At 32.8% G+C, this 15,644-nt stretch overlaps 1 protein-coding gene across 1 annotated transcript in view; it reads right to left on the bottom strand.

Annotated features, from left to right (window-relative positions):
- LOC134539576 (piggyBac transposable element-derived protein 3-like) overlaps nt 1-14,353 on the bottom strand; it is a 62,799-nt gene extending 48,446 nt beyond the window's left edge. The window contains exons 1-2 of the mRNA XM_063381727.1: nt 14,099-14,353; nt 12,530-12,668 (exon numbers count right to left, since the gene is read on the bottom strand). The gene's annotated coding sequence lies outside the window, so the exon portion shown is untranslated. The remainder of the gene's footprint in view (nt 1-12,529; nt 12,669-14,098) is intronic.
- Between the last annotated feature and the right edge of the window lie 1,291 nt (nt 14,354-15,644).

Here is a 15,644-nt window from a genome sequence, read left to right as displayed (position 1 = left end):
AGTTCATGAAACGGCCGCTGGCGCCACAAGACAGTGGTCCGGTTTTAGCGTGTTGACAATAGGAATTGTTTTATATAAATCAGAAATACTCGTTTGTCAAGAAGGGTAGTTGTTTTATATTTTTGATGTTTATTATTTATATTAAAAAAGTTATGTATGCGCACCAAACTGAACATTGAAGTGTGCAAGTTTTGAGTAATGTTGATTTTTCTGTTTGGGGCGGGATGGTGGAGAGGTTATTGGAGGCAGTTTTTGAAGTAATGTGAACCTTCTAATTTTTTTAACCAAGTTCAAATAATTCATCGTGCTGTACAATGCCAAATCGCGTTTTTGCTCCAGGTTGTAAAACAAATTGCGACCGTTCATTTGACAAGTGTCGTGTTCAGTGCACCCAAACATAAACAACGCCGATTGTTGTGGCAGGCAGCAATTCCGAGGAAGGACTTTATATTAAAAAGTAGTAATTTCGTAGGCGAGAAACATTTCATTGAAGCTGCATTGCTACATAAGTATTTTGTAATTATTTCTTGCTGATTTGTGTACATGTAATATGTTTATATATCTATACATATTTACCATGTAGGGGTATGAAAATTAAATTCTAGTGAGTTTATTTGTCTATAGTTTCTGTAAACGAGTTATTTTATCTATTAGTTCAGTTTTTCCTTCGCAATATTTTGTTTGGTATATTTATCAAACAACTTGAAAAATGTACATGAAAATGTTGTCTCATGATTATCATAAAAATGAACACTTTAAAAATTGATAATCAGTACACTAGCTAAACTTTACTTTTTATTCAAAATAACATAGTAGCTCAAATAACCCTATTATTTGCAACCAAAGTACTAACAGTTATTAAGTGATAAGTCGACTGTTTCCACAGTTGCATAATACCTTCAGGGCTGTCAAAATAGTGGCAAGTAAGCTATACGTATAGGTTTATTATGTTTTTTCGTAGAAAAGTTACTATGTATAAAGAACTCAATAGAGGGATTGTCTATCATCTGCAATCTCCTGGATCAGGTCTGTGGTGCTTAGATACGTAGAAAGATGTTGGGATGACCCTTTGTTCATTATTAAATGAGAATACTCAGCAATTTAATAGTAATGCACTGTTATAGGTTTTTTTTGTTGTGGATGTTTGTTAGAATTAATTGATGTTTTCGCACAGAAAATATGTCATGTGCAAATATACATTTAAGGCTGTTTTAGTTGTATATTTGCAAATTATGAACTGATGCACTAAAATATCAGTTCAAAAGAAGTTTTTTTTATGAAATTAAAAATCTGTTATCAATAATAATAGTTATTAAACTATCCGAATTTTTAAACCTTTAGGAAGTAGGTAGTGATGTAGTTGAATAAAAAAATGTTTTAAAAATTCATAAACCTGAGTAGGGTTCATGGGTATTGAAGGGTTTATTCTTCCTGTAAATAGTTAATCTGCTTTCTCTTTATTTTAAACTGCACACAAACGATTGAGCATAATATTTTTATAATAATTTTTAAAACAGACTGTGTTTTTGTACTTAAGTTCGGCAGGGAAAATTGGTTTAGTTCATTTCAAATTATTGTTCTAAAATCACTTACATGCTATGGAACTCGTCAATATTGTTCTGAAGATTGGTGATGGTGTTCTCAACAAATGATCGAACATTTTTTTACATAAATTTTATTAAACAAACAATATTTTTGTACCAATGTTCAGGGACAGCAGACTGGTGATTGGTTGATGCAATTTTGGGTTGGAAATAATTTGCTATCACTTAAGGAACTTTTCCTTTCATTCTTAAATACCATTGTGCCATCAGGAACAAATAAGAAAGTGACTTATTTCCCAGCATTAATAACAATAATAATTTAAGGGGGAAAATAATGTTGGACACATAAAAATAGTTATTTTGTTATACCAGATACAGTTTTTTTTATAGACAGTTGGTACTGGGACTTAACATGTATTTCCACCTCCCCTTCCATTATCAAAGTTTTATTACAGTTTCGTTTGTATTTTGGCCTGAAGACTATTAAGTTGTTAAGTATTTTCTATAGATCATAAATTATATATTAACAAAGTAAGTGTGCATGTTTTTCATAAAGATATTGTAACAGCTTGAAGAATAAAAAGCTTAGTAACAATGCTGTTCAGTTATATTTTAACCAAGCAAGATGGTAGGTACTGCATTTGTGTTATTGAAAATAATTGAGAGTTCTAGAAATATAAGAGTATATCTCCCAGTCGTAGGACTAAAAAATGTTTTTTTTTGTGTGATTTTTGTACTCGTGCATTTATCTTTGTAATTATGTAGTACATCTCCCTAAATAGTCTTAACATAATTTATTTTCTGTAAATATATAATATTTGTAATAAAATTTTCATTTCATAACATGTTTTTAAATAAGTACCTAAACTCATAAGTTTTTTTTATGCTAATAGCAAGTTAGGGCACATGGCAATAGTTTATAAAATTTTGATGTTATGTTCTGCTGATCTTTGTACTCTGCTCAAAATGTTTCACACCATGTAAACATGTCATCATTTTATTTATATTATAATATACTTATGTAAGTATCTTAAGATTATGTAAAATATTATTTTAATTGATAAAATGTATTATTTTATGTATGTTTAATTGTAAAACGTGGCTTCTCCAATACCATTGTGTATATTTCACTATACAGGAATAATCTGGATTTGATGCAAATAAACAAAATAGCAAACCAAAACCTAACTGAATTAGCCCTCATTTCCTGCTCCTAAGACTGTTCAAGCACGTGTTTAATCACACACATTAAGTCTCGTGCATGATTACAGCTCACTCTCATTGAATGCATAAAAAAATTATTTAGAAGAATACACAACACATATTCATTCCACAAATGATACATTTGACAGACTGTGTAATAGCATGCCATGAAGGATGATATCTACACAATTTTTCAAGAAGTTTACATATATGGATTTTAAAATATTTATTTGTACTTACTTGCTATTAAGTTACGTAATTCCATTAGTTATATTAAAATCCCTACATTGCAAATTAGAGTTACTGTACTGAAATTTGACTTGTGAGTAATGCAATACGCTGTGTTTTTGTACCAATGTTCAGCGGGGAAAACTTTTTCAGTTCAGTTAAAATTTATTGTTCAAAAGAGCAGTTACCGTTACATGCTATAGAACTGGTCTATTTTTCTGAAATTCTGTGGTGGTGTTCCTGATTTGGTGGTAATGCTAAAGTGCATAACTTAGTATAGTATTATGGGCATGGTCATAATTTCAACCTTTCTCATTATTCAAACAATAGTCGCAAATGATTTAGCATTGTTTGTTAATTTGTTATAAATTTGTTTTACAGACAATATTTTGTACCTATGCGTGGTGACTGTGGACTAGTGATGAGTTGATGTAATTATGGTTCAGAAATTATTTTAAAACACTTTAAGTAACTTTTCCTTTCAGCTTTAAATACCACTCTGACATGAACAAATAAGTTAGTAACAATTTTGCCCTGCATTAATTGTAGAGGGGGAAAATAGTGTTAGGTGCATCAGAATATTTTTTTGCTCCAGATATGGTTTTTTATTACCAGTTAGTACTGCAAAATAACTGCACTTCCTAGGTGTATTTCCACCTTTCCCCTTCCATTTTGTAAAATTTTTACAGTTTCCTTTGTAATTTCGGTTAAAGACCATTAAGATGTTTAATATTTTCTGTAGATCATAAATTATATATTAACCAAGTAGTATGTATAAATGCGTGACAAAGGCCACTAGGAAACTAATTACGTATTAAAAATAAGACAGACATACATATACAGATCGGTACTTGTAGAAACTAAACACACGCACACAGTTTGGTTGACATTTTTGTGCGGAAGCGCGGTCGCAATGGTTTTGCTAGCTTAAGCGAGCTTCATCTGTTGAGTACCTAAATGTGTTGTACAAACTGTGTGTTTTTGCTTTCTACAAGTACCAATCTGTGAGTACTTGTGTGTCTGTCTTATTTTTATTATGAAAGTAGTATGTTTGTTTTTCATGAAGATATTGTGACTGCTTGGAAAAAAGAAATCCTAGGTAACAACATACCTAGTTATCGTTGAAACAAGCAAACTGCATCTGTGTTATTGAAACTATACTGAAGTTCCTTTATTATGTCTTGATTTTCAAAAGTGAAAAGGTTATGAAATGGGAGGAAATGTGTTATCTCAATATATGCAAAATACAATCTAAATATAATGAAATGAAGTACGATGTTAAAAGGTTGCAGTGAATGCCAAATCTAAAACAGTAAGGGAAACCGTTAAGTCCAGGAAAATAGCTGGCGGATTGTAAGAACAATTTATTTGTGTCACTCTGCTTCCCAAAGGGTCACACTGAGTCAATGAACAAAATTTTTAAACCTTGCACCCACATGCTTGCACCTACAAATTTTGAAGAAATCTTAATACTTTTTTTACAGCTGCATTCTTACTTATAAGTGTTTTAAAAACAAACATCAATGTTGATTATTAATATTATTTTTACATTCTTTATCACATTACTTGGTAAGTTTTATAATTCTACTTTTTCTGATCAACCAGGCATTCTAGGTGGTGGTGGTCTGGAGCTAAACCTGGACCTAATTTGGACAAAAAGTACTTTGGGTGGCAGCTTAGATAAAAACGTAATAAATATTTGGTATAAAAATTACAAGTTCAGAAGAAGAGTGCGGGAAAAGTAGGGCGAATGCTTGCCACCGGGCACTTCTGTACCCAATTGCAGCTATGATAATAATAATAATAATAATAATCATCCACAGCCTGGAACACTCCCCGGCATTCATTTGCTGATCATCCAAAGTACTACAAATAAGAGGAATGGAGGAATGAAATGGCCTGTAGCCACTGTTAAACAATTTTTTACTAGGCAAACTTTTCACTGCAATTTTATTTTGCGACATAGTTTAAGCTCTTGTTATAATTAGTTTCACAGAAATTGGTACTTTTACACAAACTGTTACTTTATTTTCGTAGCGGAAATTTTGTATATAGGAGAGTTATTAGACTACTGTGTCTAATTAAACACTACATATATAACTCCCGGAAAAAAAGCATTAAAATATTAGCATTACGAATCACGATTTTCAATAGCGCGTAGTTGACCGACGTTATAAAGTTATGAAAATAATCTTTCAAAACAATAACAAACATAACCTATCAAACATCAACATTAGCCATTTTCTTGAACTGTGCACATAAATTCTTTATAACGTTGGAAAAATGTTTTATAATACCTACATCTCTCATTGAGTTTTTAAAAAACGCTGCCAAGTATGTGTAATTATCATTTAAATGCAATTAACTAAAAAAAGTTCATAAAGCACAATGTTAAAACCGGACCACTGTCTTGTGGCGCCAACGGCAGTTTTATGAACTAAATCCGTCAATAAGGGGGTCAAGAAAATACGCTTGTGTCCAGACCTGGTTTCTAAGACCGTGCTCTAGACGGTATCAGAACCGTTATTTTGAACCGCTACTATGACACGAAAACATTGATTGTCATAGAATTCACTGCAACTGCTTGTGGTATTTTCATTGCATGCCATCTACTTTATGTCTCTGGCTGTAGGTAATGTACAAGGCCGCTAAACAATAGATAGAACAAAAGGGGAAGCCTACGATTCACTGGTCCTTTCGTACACGCCCGAAAACGCCCGATTACTCATGTTCGTGCAACTTCGTTTTTTTTTTTTTTTTTTTTAAACGTACACAAAGAATGTAAACACGGGGGTGGTATATGGTCGTTGCTTGCAGAAAATATTAGCTTGGTAAAGTTCTATATGGTATATACCAAAAGCAAAACCGGAAACAAGATGGCGAATGTACATGGAGACACCAGAATACTAGAGAACACAAAAACATCATACTTTATTGATGAAAAAAACTACTTAAAAATTAAAAAAAAACATAAAACATGTATCATAAAAAAAATTAACAAACTATAAGTTAATTTACTTATTACAATTAAAGTTCATTAATAATAATACAGTAATATAAACAATGCGAAACCCCCATTAACTAAAAATTACAAAAATTCACTGCACACAAACTAAGTAATGTGCACATATACCAGCTACATCAGTCGATTGCTACAAGCTTTCTCTACAAAATGTACTGTCCACTTTTTCAAAATCGGTCGACAGATTTTCTGTATATGCTTTTTGCAACAACACCGTGCATGAAAAACTGGAGTTAGGCCGCGCGAAAAATGCTACGAATTCAACATTTTATAAAAATTGTTTGGTTTCATTATGACCAATGAAAGAATAAACACACATCACACAATGTCTGTCCTTATCAAAACTTATATTTATTTGCTTTTTTAGAGCTTAAGTCTATAAAAATACTACATTAATAATCGCCCTTGCAACTCAAAAATTGTTATATTTTAAAAACTTCGCAGCTCCCAAAATAAGTAATGTGCACATATACCAGCTACATCAGTAGATTTCTACAAGCTTTCTCTACAAAATGTACTGTCCACTTTTTCAAAATGGGTCGACAGATTTTCTTATATGCTAATAGCAACAACTGCGTGCAAGAAAAACTGGAGTTAGGCCACGCGAAAAATGCTACGAATGTAACATTTAATAAAAAAAATTTGGTTTCATTTAGACTAATGAAAGCATAAACGTAGTTAACGCAATGTCTGTCCTTATCAAAACTTATATTTATATACTTTTTTAGAGCATAGGTCTTTAAAAATACGACATAAATAATCACCCTTGCAACTCAAAAATTATTATATTTTAAAAAATTCGCTGCTCCTAAACTAAGTAATGTGCACATATACCAGCTACATCAGTCGATTGCTACAAGCTTTCTCTACAAAATGTACTGTCCACGTTTTTAAAATCTGTCGACAGATTTTCTGTATATGCTTTTCGCAACAACACCGTGCATGAAAAACTGGAGTTAGGACGCGCGAAAAATGCTATTACTTCAACATTTTATAAAATTTTGTTGGTTTCATTTAGACCTATGAAAGAATAAAGGTAGTTCACCCAATGTCTGTCCTTATCAAAACTTATATTTATTTACTTTTTTAGAGCTTAGGTCTATAATAATACTACATTAAATATCACCCTTCCATCTCAAAAATTGTTATATTTTAAAAAATTCGCAGCTCCCAAACTAAGTAATGTGCACATATACCAGCTACATCAGTCGATTGCTACAAGCTTTCTCAAAAAAATGTACTGTCCACTTTTTTAAAATCGGTCGACAGATTTTCTGTATATGCTTTTCGCAACAACACAGTGCATGAAAAACTGGAGTTAGGACGCGCGAAAAATGCTATGACTTCAACATTTTATAAAATTTTGTTGGTTTCATTTAGACCTATGAAAGAATAAAGGTAGTTCACCCAATGTCTGTCCTTATCAAAACTTATATTTATTTACTTTTTTAGAGCTTAGTTCTATAATAATACTACATTAATAATCATCCTTCCATCTCAAAAATTGTTATATTTTAAAAATTCGCAGCTCCCAAACTAAGTAATGTGCACATATACCAGCTACATCAGTCGATTGCTACAAGCTTTCTCTACAAAATGTACTGTCCACTTTTTTAAAATCGGTCGACAGATTTTCTGTATATGCTTTTCGCAATAATTCTGTGCATGAAAAACTGGAGTTAGAGGCCCTGCTAAAAAGGCTGTTAATATTACTTTTGTTTCAATTTTTATTAGTTTCATTTAATTGAAAGAGGATTTAAAACCGTTTTTGAGGCTTTATTATTATTTAACGGAATGAATTGTTGCTTACAGCTTTATCTTTCAAACAATTTTTTTTACCTGACATTTATATATATATATATATATATATATATATATATATATATATATATATATATATATATATACGACAGTATGAACACCATCAAATTATTTTAAATTTGGACGTTTCTATATGTCATGTAAAACTTTTGTCTAGTACAAGTTAAGTCCTACCATTATTGCGAGGGGATGAAAAAAAATAGAAATAGAATAAAAATCATAACTTTGACATTATGTGTATTGTACAATCAAATAACTTCTGTGGTAAACCTTTTTATAGATAGTCTTAATTATTTGTTTAATAATATTTATTATACAATTAACTATTACTGATAGGGTGGGTAAAAATTGGTGGGGACAACATTTTGTAACGTCCTTAGTATGCGTACTATCAAATCCACCTAAAATATACATAAAATGTATAAATATTGACAAATTCAAGTTGTTTGAAAAATATTTTTTTTAAGACTAACTGTTATTGAAAGTGGTTGAAATAAATGATTATGAAATGTGTGAAAATGTCAGATTAATCCTTTTTGTAAACATTGATTACATTATAGGATGTTATGTAAATGGTGTATTCTTGAACTTTCTTATACATGCGAAAAGTTACTAAATGAAAAAAGAAAATAATTATTTACTTCGAAATATACTTTCACATGTAACCTGTTCCGAAAGGAAGTTTGAAAATGTGTAAACTAGCCATGAGAGTCCTTTTATTAAGTTCAGATCTCCACATATATATAATGCTTCATTCCACGTAGAAAAGGTATTTCATATTTAGTTTTTACGTAAATTTTTAGACTATTTTACTTCAAACTAATGTCTTGTTGTGAAATAATTTTTTTAAAATCATAATTTGTTTCCTGCATCAAGGAAAAGCATGCTTATAGACCTGAGACTGGTTTTCTAATTTCCCTAAGAAATATAAGAGAGCAAGGACGCAACACCCTAACAAGTAAGAAAGGGTCGGTAGTCTATTTTACACGCAAGTAACATTACCAATCCTACATGTTGAAACTGTAACTTCCTTTACTGGGGTTATTTTCATTATTAAGGTTTCTCGAACACGTATAAAAACTTAATTATTTTATTTTAAAATGTCACTTGGCTTTCACTGAGTGATAGTTAAATAAGCAAAAACGTAACGAATGTTATAAAAAAATCGTAGCCTTTTTTATACGTAACGTTTACATATTTCAAAGTTTTCTCAACACTTTGTTTCGTTAGTATGTAGGAGGTGGAAACGCAAGCCGAAACACAAGAAGTTGAAAGTTGGCATATGCTTTAATTGAGTATTTGCGTCTTGTGGATTTTGCAAACGAGTGTTGGGAAACATTGTAATTTTACGTTGTTCGTCTTGAGTTTCTGGCGTCTTCGAATTTTTACGTAATGTAGGCTACCCTACAGTTTCGGTCCTAGATTTGGAGAGTCTGAGTTGTGTAGAATCGTCCTCAGATAAAAATGGGGTTCGTAGTCTCTCGCCTTAAAAAATCTAAAAACAGTATTTAAACAATGTCTTCAGCCACGCTTAAATATAAATTTTGAAAATGGTTAAAATTCGAATAAATTTCGTCCACGTTCATGCTACATTTAGAACTAACCCATGTAGATACCTACCCGCGCTTCTCTAACAAAGTCTACAGGCATAACACTTTCATAATACTCACTATACACACATCAAAACTCGCTATTTTATTTTTATACACTAACCCAAACGTAACACAGAGAAAAATTTAAAAAAAAAAGAGGAATAATTCATTTTTAAATTAATTTGAAATTGAAATGTTAATGCCTATTTCACAGATTTTTATTTTATTTTTCCACATAAAAGAGTTGTGCATGGACTATTTAAAACTGTAGTATTTTTGTTTTGCTTAAGACGCATAATTTTTAAAATATTTCAATTCAAAGTTGATAATTCAGGGTTGTTGTGTACCAATGTTTGTTTTAACTATCCATTTTTTCCCTTAAAGAATTGTATTTGATGTGATTGGTACAATTTGCCCAACAAAATAACTTATAAAGAAAGTGATAAATCAATTGCCAAATGTTTTCTGTAATCATTAATGTCGCTTGAATTAGACATTATTATTTTGATAAAAACCACCATTAATCCCCCAATGGAAAAATTTCAGAGTTTGTTAATTGCTAGTTTGAAACTTGATCTGTAAAATAACATCAGTTTTGATTTTTCAAGTAATTTGCAACTTCCAAACAATATCTAGTTTTGCAACACTGTTTTTGTTATATGTCAGTTGCATACAACACTCTTCTCTTGGACTGTACAGTAGTTGTGCCTGTGTTGCACGCACCCCACTGGCACCCCCTGCCTTTAGTCCACGGAACTGTTCCCGCTTCCCACTCGTGATGAAGTAAGCTGCTGCCTGACCTTGAAGGTTAGACACACACAAAAAAAACATTTGTGAAGGTTCAAGGGACAATGTGAGAATCAGCAGGAAGAAGTATAGTCCAGAAAACGAAGACATAAACAGGCACAAACCTGTGAAAAATGTGTCCAAGCTGAATTTTTGCACACAGGAAGAGTCGACTTTGCTCAACAACATATTGAAAGTTTACCGCTGTAGACCTTGTGCGTAACACCGAAAACGAGCGATTAAGTCCTAGATAATAGTGACTTACAGCAATCCATTAAAATGTTTTCCATGTATGCAGTTTTTAATATAAGTATATTTTCTATAAACATACCATAACAATATAGAAACGCTAGTTTACACATTAATGTTGACAAATATTCCGAGCCTTAATATTAAAGACAAGTTTTAAATCAGTTAATTTATGAAATACATATTTTTATCTCTGGCACCCAGACAAAAAAAACAATTCACACAAAAAATAAAGACCCCATGCGAAAACATTCTTCAAAAATGTTTTTGCGTATTCTTTTAGCTTTAAGACAGTTAATTTATAAAGAGCCTAGGGTGACACGAGCGTCGCAGAGTGTGTCGAACTGCAGTGGTTCTAAGCACTCACGGTCGGGGCGACATTATAAATATATCTAATTCATATGATAGGTTATATCTAAGAGACATCTAACAAATATTATATTCTATTGATTCTCTTATATGAAACATTTTTGATACAACATAAAATTTAATACTAAATTATTTCTGTCAGGATTTGTTATGTATAAAACTATTCGAGAACTTTGGTTTACTACTATCTGTGGTTAAATAAATTGTTACAAAAATTGTATTATTAAAATTTGAAAATTAATTAAATAACTAACATTAATTTTTTATGCATCATTTTACTTTCGATCTGAACAATGCCAAATTTTAACTAAGCATATATTCTATATGCTAGTATATATATTTTAAGAAATTTAATTCTTCAAAATAAGTTTACGACTGCATCAAAAATGAAACAAATGCTGCATCGTTAAGTTATAAGTCAGGGATTTTTTTTTTACTTTTATAATATTATTGATAAATATTATTTCCAAAGATAAATAAAACAATAGTGTTAATATTTAGCATAAAAGATTTAGTTCTCTTAAGTTGATGTATTTTGTGTCCCTTCATTGGATCTTTAGAGTGGTAACGAGCCGGGTGATGTTTTTGCATGCTCTTGGCAATCATGGCGCTAACGGCGAGAGGGTGTCTGTACCAGTAATAATTAAGGAAACTAGCCTTTCTCTTTACTGACGTACGGGTCTGCTCCTCGCAGTTTGTCCAAACTTTGGGGGGAATCAGATTGAATATTGTCGGTAGCGAATTCGTGTTCTTATTATCTTAGCAGTATGGTGTGTGAAGAAATAATTGAACTAAGTTTGCTGTACATTACACTAATAAAACTGTACTCGTTTCCAACGAATGCTGTCCGTTAAAAATAATGTTCAAGGCTCGCTGTGAACGTGTACACGAAAATATTATAAATATTGTCCATAGAAATAACGCTATTGGTCCCAGTAATAAGTGCATTGTTTGTTTATTTATTTAATTAATATTTTACAGATTAAAGAGTGAAACACACTACAACACCATTTGACATAAGCAGGGGCGCAACAACTAAATTTCCAAAGGGGGGGCAATATACATTTTTATAAAGAATCATCGATCCCTCCTATTGAAGTGGGGGGTCCGGGGGTCCTCCCCCGGGAAAATTTGTATTTCAAGGTGGAAAACGGTGCTATTTAAGCAGTTTTATAATCTAAAAATTGATTACACAGCACTTTCTTTGCCCCTGTTTACCCCCATTTCAAGGTTTCAGAGGGGGGGAAAATAACCTTGCCCTCCCCCCCCCCCCTGTTGTTGCACCCCTGGACATAAAGCAAATCATATCCTGCAACTTTTATTTTATCTAGGTTTGCGATATACACTTCTGATTTATTCTGCCACTGTACAAAAGTTACAGTTTTGTGATAATTCATGATGCATTAAACGCCTTTGGTTGTTAAGAGCGAAAATATTCCCAGCCCGAGTGAGTTCAGCACCGCCGCAGAGAAGTACACACTACGCAGTTCGGGACACTTTACCGGTCAGATTGATTGTACCAAACACTCGTAAAATTTATTAATTTAAAGCTTAAGAAATATGGAACCACTTTTATTAAGGTAATTTTCACCTTGGGTTCTTCTTGTGTTTGTATTACCATAAATTTTAATAAAATTATTTTTCTTAACCTTAATGATTTAAATTGTTTGTTAGATGGTATGATATTAAAACTGTGTACTTTTTATCACTATTACCATGTAGGGCAAAGTAGTATGTTTTGGTTCCTCCGGGGACAAGCTTTAAGGCTGTGGAGTCGATGGCCGACCACCATCTTGGATTGTGACGTCACGGCGGCCATCTTGGATGACCTTGAACTTGACCTCAACCTTTTACCTGCAAAATTTGCCAAAATACCCAAAAATTTCAATTTTTTTGGAAAAAAAATTCCGCCAAAAAATTACAAAAAATTTGAAAAATAATGAATTTCTCTTTTCGAGGCAAAAATTCCTGTTTCGAGGGAAAATTTACTGTTTTTAGTCCTTAAAAATACCAGCAGCAAGAAATGTTTATATAGAGGCTTAAGCATTGTAACCCTTCTTCCTCCTTAATTGGAAGAGGGGTTGCGTCCCCGACTCACTCTGGGCGCGAAGGGAAAAAATAAATATTAAAACCAGGCATAAAAAGCTAAACAATATAAATTCCCCACACCACTGCCCAGGGGTCAGGCCAACAAATTTAAAGGATATAATAGCAGAGTAACCATTAAACAAACAAGAGGCAAGACTTTGGACGTATGTTATTAAAAAATAGAAATTTGCAAAAATAATTTTTACTATACATAACCATACAAGCTTAGTTACAAAAGCTGACGTTAATAATGGCAGCATCTTATCCCCATTTGCGATACTAACAATAACCTTTAAAAAATCGTAAAAATATAAATACTGATAACAACAAGTATAAAAATATATAAGGGCGTGAGGCGTGGCCACTATAAAATATCAAAATTTACTGACTGCCCCAATACCAAAAAATCAAACAAGACAATCAATACAAATATATAAAAAATCTACAAAAATAATACTGAAGTACAAACAAATTATTTAAATAAAGTTCTTAAACTCTCAATCAACGGTTTAGTCTTTCTTCAGATGTTCGTTGCTAAAGACTTGCCAAAAAAAACAAAGTTAATATCCTAGGCGTGCGCTGGCTTCCTGACCTTCCTCACCAACTCCAGAGTCTAATGCCACGCCGGGCCATAGGTACGAATTCACAAAGGCGTGAACGATGACCAAAAAAAAAATTATCTTATTTTTAAGGGAAATGTAGCAAAAACTCTTCACGTAACATAACCATGTTACCACAGAAGTATTTATCATCAGCTTCAAACAAAGTCTTACTTCTTTATTAACTTGCCAATGATTTTATTAAAACGTAGAATGGCCGCACCAACCAACATCAGGCTGCGCATGTAGTCCAATACCGATCGCATACATTTAATAATACTGCACAAGCTGATATATTAGCTAAATGCCAACTTTACGTATGCAAATTCCGATGACAAAGTCTCAAAAACAAATTGCAAAATGTTCGTTTCTTCCAAACTTATACTTTTATTGCAACTACAGGCAAACGGGCGACCTTTTTTAAGAAAATCCCACACTGGAACAACGTGTGAAAACAAATGGGCCTCTTCACCAAACTGGCTAATAAAAGTTCCGTCCAAATAAAATTTAGTATGGGAAAATACACAGTTCACTAGGTTTGCCAAAAACCACTGCAGTACCACGAGGGTAAAAATCAAAATTGCGGCCTCTCTTTACCTTGATAAGTTCAGTATCACAGGGCAATCCATTGCCCTGTCACCCAGCGTGGAGCCTCCAACCCAATACTCTTCGTCGCCCGTTGCCGTCCGGCACACCAGTCCGCACCGTCACATAGCTCTGTCCTCAACGGTCGCTGGGCACACTCTCGCGCCGGCCCAGCTGATTTTTTCTTCCCGGCAAGCCGAATGTCTGACGTCATCAGCCAGCCGCCGGGCGCTCGCCAAGTGGTATTTACGTGAAACACAATCGATGTTCTTAAACTCATAATCGATAGCTACCAAAAGGCGTATAACTAATTAACAGAAACAAATATAATTTTAAAAAAATTTACAGATAAATTAACATTAATTAAAAAAGGCGTAAAAATACGTGAAATAAAAAACCATATAAAACTAGAGACCAGCAACAAAAATAAATTACAAGTAAAAATGTGGCCCTGCCGGCCACAACCTCCGCCTTGAACAAAAAAAAATTTAAACAGCAAAGAAAATTTTAAAAATAACCACAACTACAAATTATAAAAAAAAAACATACCAGAGTAAGTTCCAAATAAAATAAAAATAAAAATATTTAGCCATATTCACCCTAAAAGGGTCATCCACATTCATTTTAGGAACTCCGCCTTACAAACATTTTCAAATGACTAACATGGGCCTTTTTTACCTTATTATTTCTTTCAACTTCTTCCAACAAGACAGTAACCGGCCCTAAAATCTTTACAATCTTATACGGTCCATCATACTTATTCTCTAACTTAGAGCTCTGATACCCTACTTTGTCACTCAAAACAAATTGTCTGCATAGCACTTCATCACCAATTTTAAATACATTATCCACTCGCCCCTTATTATAAAACTTACTCATTTTCTTTCTAACCTTTTGCAGATTTTCGGCTGCTTCTTCCCACATTTTTTCCAACAAACGGGGGCTTCGGGTTTCCAAAAGGGCTGGACGCAAACCCCAACAATTTAGTAAAGGATGGGGTACATTTCTTCCCAAAAAAATTTCCGATGGTGTGAATTTAGTACCACTGTGTATGGTCATGTTAAAAGCTAAATTTAATACGTGGATAACACTGTCCCACTTCCGTTGGTTACGTTGATGAAAAATCGTGAGGGCCACTTTGACATTTTTATTCACCCTTTCAACCAAATTAGGGTTGGGATAATAGGGGCTGGTAGTAATATGTTTTATACCCCAATCTAAACACATCAATTCAAAACACTTACTCTTAAAATATGTAGCATTATCTGATACTACTTGCTCCGGGCTACCAAACAAACCCCACACTTTAGTTTCTAAAGCCTTAATAATATTCTCGCTTTTCATATTACGCAAAGGCAAAAAAAAACAAAATTTAGAAAAACCATCTACCGCTATAAGTAAGCAATTATTCCCCCCTAATGATCTAGGTAGGGGCCCAAAAATGTCCAAATAAACCCTTTCCCAAGGTCTAGTCAGAGCTTCAACAGAGTATTTACCTATCTTACTATGTCTAGATTGCTTAGCGCGCTGGCAATCTTCACAGCTTAAAACATGATCT

The sequence above is a fragment of the Bacillus rossius genome, chromosome 15 (assembly GCF_032445375.1).
Source record: "Bacillus rossius redtenbacheri isolate Brsri chromosome 15, Brsri_v3, whole genome shotgun sequence".
NCBI lineage: Eukaryota > Metazoa > Arthropoda > Insecta > Phasmatodea > Bacillidae > Bacillus > Bacillus rossius.
This window is presented reverse-complemented; position numbering and strand designations above follow the sequence as displayed.